We start from the raw sequence: 7,206 nt of genomic DNA, 5'->3' as shown, positions 1-7,206 counted from the left end.
TCCTATTTCTCCACATCCTCTCCAACACCTGTTGTTTCCTGATTTTTTAATGATTGCCATTCTAACTGGTGTGAGATGGTATCTCATTGTGGTTTTGATTTGCATTTCTCTGTCCTATTTTAAATGGAAAAATAAAAGTACTTCTTTGGTAATCTCTAAAAGTTTTTGTCAGAATATTTAGAATGTGTATGCCTATTTTTACTGTAATTGGTGTGAGACCATATGAAAATAAGATGTAGAGATAAAATAATTTATTTTTGTTAGTGATTTTGTGATGTGGAGTTTAAATTTGGGGAATGTTAATTTTCTGGCATTAATCTAACACTGAATCTGTTTTTCAAGTCAATAGGTAATTAGCAATTATACTTAGAAAATGATAACAAAGAACTTTCAACAAAGGAAATAAAAGGCTTTGTCAGCATGAAGAACTAAGTTTGTAGTTACTTGCCCAAAGGATGAACCCTCATTTAGGTTTCTATTGATTGCAGAGTAGACCATCAATAAAAGAAGCTTTTCCAAGGAAGATAATATAACAGCAGGAAAAACATAATTTTGTGCCTCTAACCTCAAACTCCATCCACGTTAGTGGCAGTTCTTTAAAAAAAAAACCCATGAGTATTCCCATTGCTTTCCAACTAGTGTGTTTCTTAAGAGTATTGTGAGGAAGAAAAATGCCACTGGGAAATGAGAAAGTGACGTGTTGTCCAAACCTGAACTTTCTGCTAGATCTCATGCCTATATTTGCCTTTGCCTACTTGGAATTGGGTGTCTTCACTTGGAATTTGCACATGCATCTTTGAATTGTTATGTCTGAGACATTTCTTATCACTAAGGAGTTTTCCAGTGGATATTCTGATTATAATGATTCATTTTTTGGTTTCTTGTTTGGATTGTGCTCTGTACACTTCCTCCTTCTTATTTACACTATTGCCTACCCTATCCCCACCTCACCCCAGCCCACCCTTGGGTTACCATGTCTGGGATCCTGTGCTATCCTCTATTTTTGCCATTACAGCTCTTACCATACCATTTGCTTGTTAATATCGTCCACTGGAATGTAAGCTGTGTAATAGGGGGCCAAATTTACTTTATCAATCGCTGCATCAGCAACTACCCATGCCTGGCATATGTTAAATCAATAACAATTGTTGAATAAAACAGAACAAAAACTTCATATTTTTGGCAAAGAATTGGCATAAACAGCACAGCAGATACAAAAGGCGGACGGCATTAATCTTGCTGCACTACCAGCCCCTCACTGCCAGTGGAGGAGAATGAGGGTGGGTTGGGTGGAGGCAGATGAAGAGTGAGAGGTGGGAGGTGATGGTGGTAGTGGAGACAAATGACACAGAAAATCAGCTTCTTCCTGGTGAGCAATGGAGCTTTCCCCAACAACCTCCCCCTACCCCTTTCTCTTCCTATTCTCTCTAGTTCTAATTATCACCAGCTGGAGCCACTTAAGCCTAACAGTTTACATGTTACTAAAGCATCTGTGAGAATGCAGTGCAGGCTTCAGCTAGCACCAAAACAATTTTTTTTTTTCTGATTTTGCTTGCTATACCTTTACCTCTTAGAATTTATTAATCTGAGGGATAGAAAAAATGACACAAATTACATTATTTATTAGAGATATGAGTCTGTCTCCTTGTGGCACATCCTCAAAACTGGTCTCATCTGGGCTTATCCTGAATTGCATTTAATGCAGTATCACTATTTAATTTATGGATTTAAATTCCAAAAAGTTAAGGACAAAAATGAATGTATATGTGCATCAAGATGCCTATCTATTCTCCTGAAAGAAACCAAAAAGGGGTTTATGAGGATCAAATTCATGTGAAAAAGCCATTTCGTGAATTAGGTAGACAGTGTTCAACTTGTAGATTTTGACATTTGAATATTTAAGACTTTGGAAGACATTGGAAATTAGTTGATTTGCCCATCATCTTTGAACACATAGAACTACTTTGGTGCCTACTCAGCCCTTCCTCTCCCTGGAGTGCCTCCCCCACGTCCTTTGCCTGGGTACATTCTATGTGAACTGTGAGACTTATCTCAGCAATCACTTGAGCAGTCTATCCCTGCTGTCTACAGACATTTCTTTAGCACTGTGTCCACCGCTGTTCCTCCACACTCCCATGCTCTGTTTTCATGGCACCATATGTCTCTTCAACCAGTTCTCCTCAGAAACTCTGGAATCTTTCAGAAAACAGCCTGAGAATTTCTCTCTGCTGGATGAGTCAGGCAGTGCTGACCCTTCTCACAAAATTTATCATCAGTGCCCAAAGAGAGTAGAGCTTGACTCGCTTCCTTCTGCTCTATGCATTCTAGTTCCCTTTTAAATATTGTGCTAGCCCCAGCCTCAGCCGCAGCCTTCTTTAGAATTAAGAGGGTGCCTATTGGCCAAGTATGGTGGCTCATGCCTGCAATCCCAGTGCTTGAGAGGCCAAGGGGGGACTTGAGGCCAGGAGTTTGAGACCAGCCTGGCCAACATGGCAGAACCACATCTCTACCAAAAATACAACAAAACTAGCTGGGCGTAGTGGCACACAACTATAGTCTCAGCTGGTCAGGAGACTGAGGCACGAGAATCATTTGAACGCAGGAGGCGGAGGTTGCAGTGAGCTGAGATCCCACCACTGCACTCCGGCCTGGGTGACACAGCTAGATTCTGTCTCGAAAAAAAAAAAATAGTGGTGTCTGTTGAGCACAGCATGTCTCAATGAGTGGGCTCCTGGACTTTCCTTCTGAGAGAAAACTAAATAAGCTGTTACGACCTGAATGTTTGTGTCCCACTAAATTCGTATGTTGAAGTCCTACCCTCCGATGTGATGGTATTTGGAGGTAGGGCCTTTAGGAGGTGATTGGGTTTGGATGAGGGTAAGCCCTCAAGATGGAATTAATGTTCTTATAAGAAGAGGAGCAGACCAGAACACGTAGAACTACTTTGCAAAGTAGTTCTTTGCCAGGTGAGGACACGGAGAGAGGTGGTCATCTGAAAGCCAGGAAGAGGGCCCTCACCAGGAACCAAATTGGTTGGCACCTTGATCTTAGACTTTACAGCCTTCAGATCTGTGAAAAATAAATATCTATTGTTTAAGCCACCCAGTCTATGACACATTGTTATAACAGCCTGCGCTAAGACACAAGCCTAAGCTCACTTTTATACAGCATTGGAGCACTGCCTCCAGGGTCAGCTGGCCCAGGTTGGAATGCCAGTTCCTCTCTGTACAACTGTGAGACTTAGGGGAAGTTTCCTAACTTATGTCTCAGTTTCCCATCTGTAAAATGGGATTGATAATTATATCTATCTGTACAGTTGTTAATGAGGAATAAATGACTGAATCCATATAAAGCACTCAAAACTGTACAGGGCACAGTAAGAGCTCAACACGTGTTAACCTCATTATAGTTCAACCTACAGCTAAACTTGGAGCAGCACTGATTCTGATGAATGTGACCATCATCACTCGCTCCTGACCTTCTTTCAACTCTGTTGACATTCCTGCATCCTGGGATATACAACACATACTCAACCATAAACTCTGTGAGCCTGTTGCATTGTGGAGGAAGCAGCCAAGCAGCACAGCTCCTGGGATAGATCCCTCTTTCTCCCACATCTCTCTGAACACTTCTTTCCTTAGTAGTCTCCCACAGGCCCACAATTTAAAAATTCTTATTTCTCCCCAAATACTAGAAAAGTGGTTGAAAGCACATGTGTCCCAGCTACTGTTCTAAAGTTCACATCTAATCATGCCACTTACCCTGCTTGAAAACACCTTTGATACTTTCTCATCTCCCATGGGATAAAATGTAAACTTCTTAGAATGACTTTCATGTATCTTTCCTTATTTTGTATTCCCATCTCATTGCATTCCTTCCCATTGCCCTTCATTCTCATACTCCCACACCTCTTACTTTGTTATCTCCATGTCTTCTGCACCCTCTCCCCTCTACTAAGAAAGTTCTTTTCTTTGCCCGGTAATCTCTTAGTGTCCTTGAAGATTCAGCTCAAAAGTCAGCTTTTGGCCGAGTGCAGTGGCTCATGCCTGTAATCCCAACACTTTGGGAAGCCGAGGTGGGTGGATCACTTGAGGTCAGGAGTTCAAGACCAGCCTGGCCAACATGGTGAAACTCCATCTCTACTAAAATACAAAAATTACCTGGGCATGGTGGTGGGTGCCTGTAATCCCAATTACTTGGGAGGCTGAGGCAGGAGAATCACTTGAACCCGGGAGGTAGAGGTTGCAGTGAGTTGAAATTGTGCCACTGCACTCCAGCCTGGGTGACAGGGTGAGACTCCATATCAAGAAAAAAAAAAAAAAGAACAAAAAAGAAAAGTCCCCTTTTATGCTTTCCTTGACATTTTTAGCTGTTCACTTCTCTAATACAATTTTTACACCTACTTCTTCCTGATTAGGGATCTCCAGTAAGAGAGAACTCCATTTAAAAGTTGACTGCAGTGTCCTCTGTGTGGGAGGAGATAGCATATCACCTTGTAAAGATTATTTTTTTCTGTGAAAAATTATTCAAGAGGCTCTTTTTCATTATATTTTGGGGGTTGAACTTCGCTGCTGCGAAGAATGGTTTTGAATCTTTTCCTAGAGAGAAGTACGTATACCTTTCTTTCTCTCCTGTGCATTACAGTGTGGCTATATTATTAAATTAACTATATTTTGGTCAATCAGTAAATGGTTTTTAGGAGTGAGTGAAATGATTTCTCTCTGTGTTAAATTGGTAAAATTCCATGTGAAAAGCACTGTTGTATGAAGGCTTTTTCCTAAGTACAAAGCTATAATATTAGCTTGTTATTGTGTTGTGCAGTTCCCTCCTATAATTGTGGGCGTGGAGTTTGCATTTTACTGTTTGTGTTTTATTTACTCTATTTACTGTGGAGATGTTCTTGGCCACACATTTCTAAATCCCTTAGGTTTCCCACTTTATGACTTTTTGACAACCAACGTGGGGTTTATAAGATATGATATATAATTTATAATGAAGTCGAACGTGTGTTCATCTCTATTTTTCATTTCAATTATAGTTATCAAGAATCACAAAAATGTACATTGATAAAGTACTATACCATCAGCAAAGATTTTTATAACAAGATATGGAACTTCAAACAGGAGTTGTACGACACAGTGTAATAAATGGTGGCATGGTTTTTTGAAATGTGAAAGCCAGATCTTTTATATGCTGTACTTTTCCAGCCTACTCCTGGGTCCTCCCAAAAAAACAAGGGTTGGGGAGGTGAAAAGTAAACATTTTAAGTTCTGAAAATAATTATAGTAAAAAATGGAGACTACCTAGATAAGATATCTAAGATAAAAAAGCAAAAGGATAAATGTATTTTAGTGGGAGGCTCTAATTCCCGTTTCACCATTTGGCTTAATGTCACAGGTGACAATGTCTACCCTATTGTGAGGCTAGATGTGAAAGAATGTTTTCTTTGACAAAAGTGTTCAAAATTAAGTTATTGGAGTTGGGGGAGTCTCATTGAAATGCATTTGTGAATTTTATCACAGAAGGAAATTTGGTCATCTTCTCATTCAGCTTTTGGGAAGATCTGGTAAGGAGGAAGGACCTGAACTGATCCATATCCTGAAGAATTTGCCGTAGACAGAAGGAAGAAAGGAAAACATCTTGAGTAGGGAGATAAAGGAAGGGTATAATATATGGACAAACTGTGGAGGTAAATACTCATCATTCAGGCTTGGAGGATGGCAGGTAGACCAGTTTGGCCTAGAGATGTTTGGAATTTGACTATTTACCTATAAGAGTGGTGGGAGAAGTTGAGACCAGATTGTGAAGTAACCAGAATAGTACCAATATAAAATGTTTATATCTTACTCTGTAGAAAGGAGGGAGGCATTGTTCTTGGAGGGAAGAGATGGTGTCTTATGATTTTTTCCCCTCTGCTGTTTTTAACACAGTACCTGGTACCCTGAAGACATTCAATAATACCCAAATTGAATGAATGAGTAAAGAGGAGTAGCTTTCGTGACTCATAAGTTTCTATCTCCAATGTAGATCTCTTCTTTGGAGTACAGAGTCATGTATTCAGCTGTCCCCTTGACACCTTCACTTGGCTGACCCAAAGGCAATTCACAGTTGATGAGTTCCTCACAGATTTCCAACCAAGACCTGATATTCTTTAGTCTCTCCTATTCCAGTGAATGATCCTACTATCCATCTAGTTATATAAATTACAAATTCCAGAGTCAGTCTTAATACATCCTCTTAGCCACCATATCCAATATGTCACCAAGTAGTACTGATGTCACCTTCTAAATATGTCTCAAATCAACCCATTTCTCCCGATCTTCCCTGCTCAGTGCTGCAAACAATCCACCCCAGGATCGCTGCACTCATTTCTAACTGGTCTCTTTGCAAGCACTTTGATTTTCCTTCAGAATAATCTCTATGCAGCAACCAAAGAGATTTTTTTCTGTTGGCAAATACGATTATGTTCCTCCGAACTTAAGAGTGTAAGTAACTTCCTATTCCTAGGGTGAGACCAAATCTTTGACACAGCCTGCTGGTCCTTTACACCATAATCCCACTTCCTTCCCAGGCTTGTTTAGCTTTCCCTTTAACTGCTGCTCTTTCTTTGGGTTTCCACTGGGTCCCCATTTCTTCAGGCAAGTCTTTCTCACCCCCCTGACTAGATTAGTTCCTCTTTTGTACGAAGCACCATGCACCTTGGTTTCATAGCTCCTATTACAGCTGAAACTGTTCATTAATTGTTTTGTTTGGTTATTAACATTCGTTTTCTCCACAGATTGAGTTCTATGAAGGTAGGGTCTGTTCAGCATTAAATTTCCAGTAGTTAGCACACCAACTGGTGGACATTCAATGAATTGAATTACCAATTACATAATTATGTATCTATACAAATTTATATATACACACATAATCTAGTGGTGGCATGGAAACTGAACAGGTATGTGAGGAATTGGAGACTATTAGAACATTCTCACCATCAGCCAGGCACAGTGGTTCGTGCCTGTAATTCCGGTGCTTTGGGAGGCTGAGGCGGGAGTATCACTTGAGTCCAGGATTTGGAGACCAGCCTGGGCAACCTAGCAAGACCCCATGTCTACAAAAAATATAAAATAAGCTGGGCTTAGTGGCACATGCCTGGAGTCCCAGCTACTCGGGAGGCTGAAGTGGGAGGATCACTTGAGCCCAGGAGGTAGAGGCTGCAGT

Source organism: Piliocolobus tephrosceles, chromosome 2 (genome assembly GCF_002776525.5).
Source record: "Piliocolobus tephrosceles isolate RC106 chromosome 2, ASM277652v3, whole genome shotgun sequence".
NCBI lineage: Eukaryota > Metazoa > Chordata > Mammalia > Primates > Cercopithecidae > Piliocolobus > Piliocolobus tephrosceles.
The sequence above is the reverse complement of the archived record's forward strand: the minus strand, read 5'-3'. Positions refer to the sequence as shown.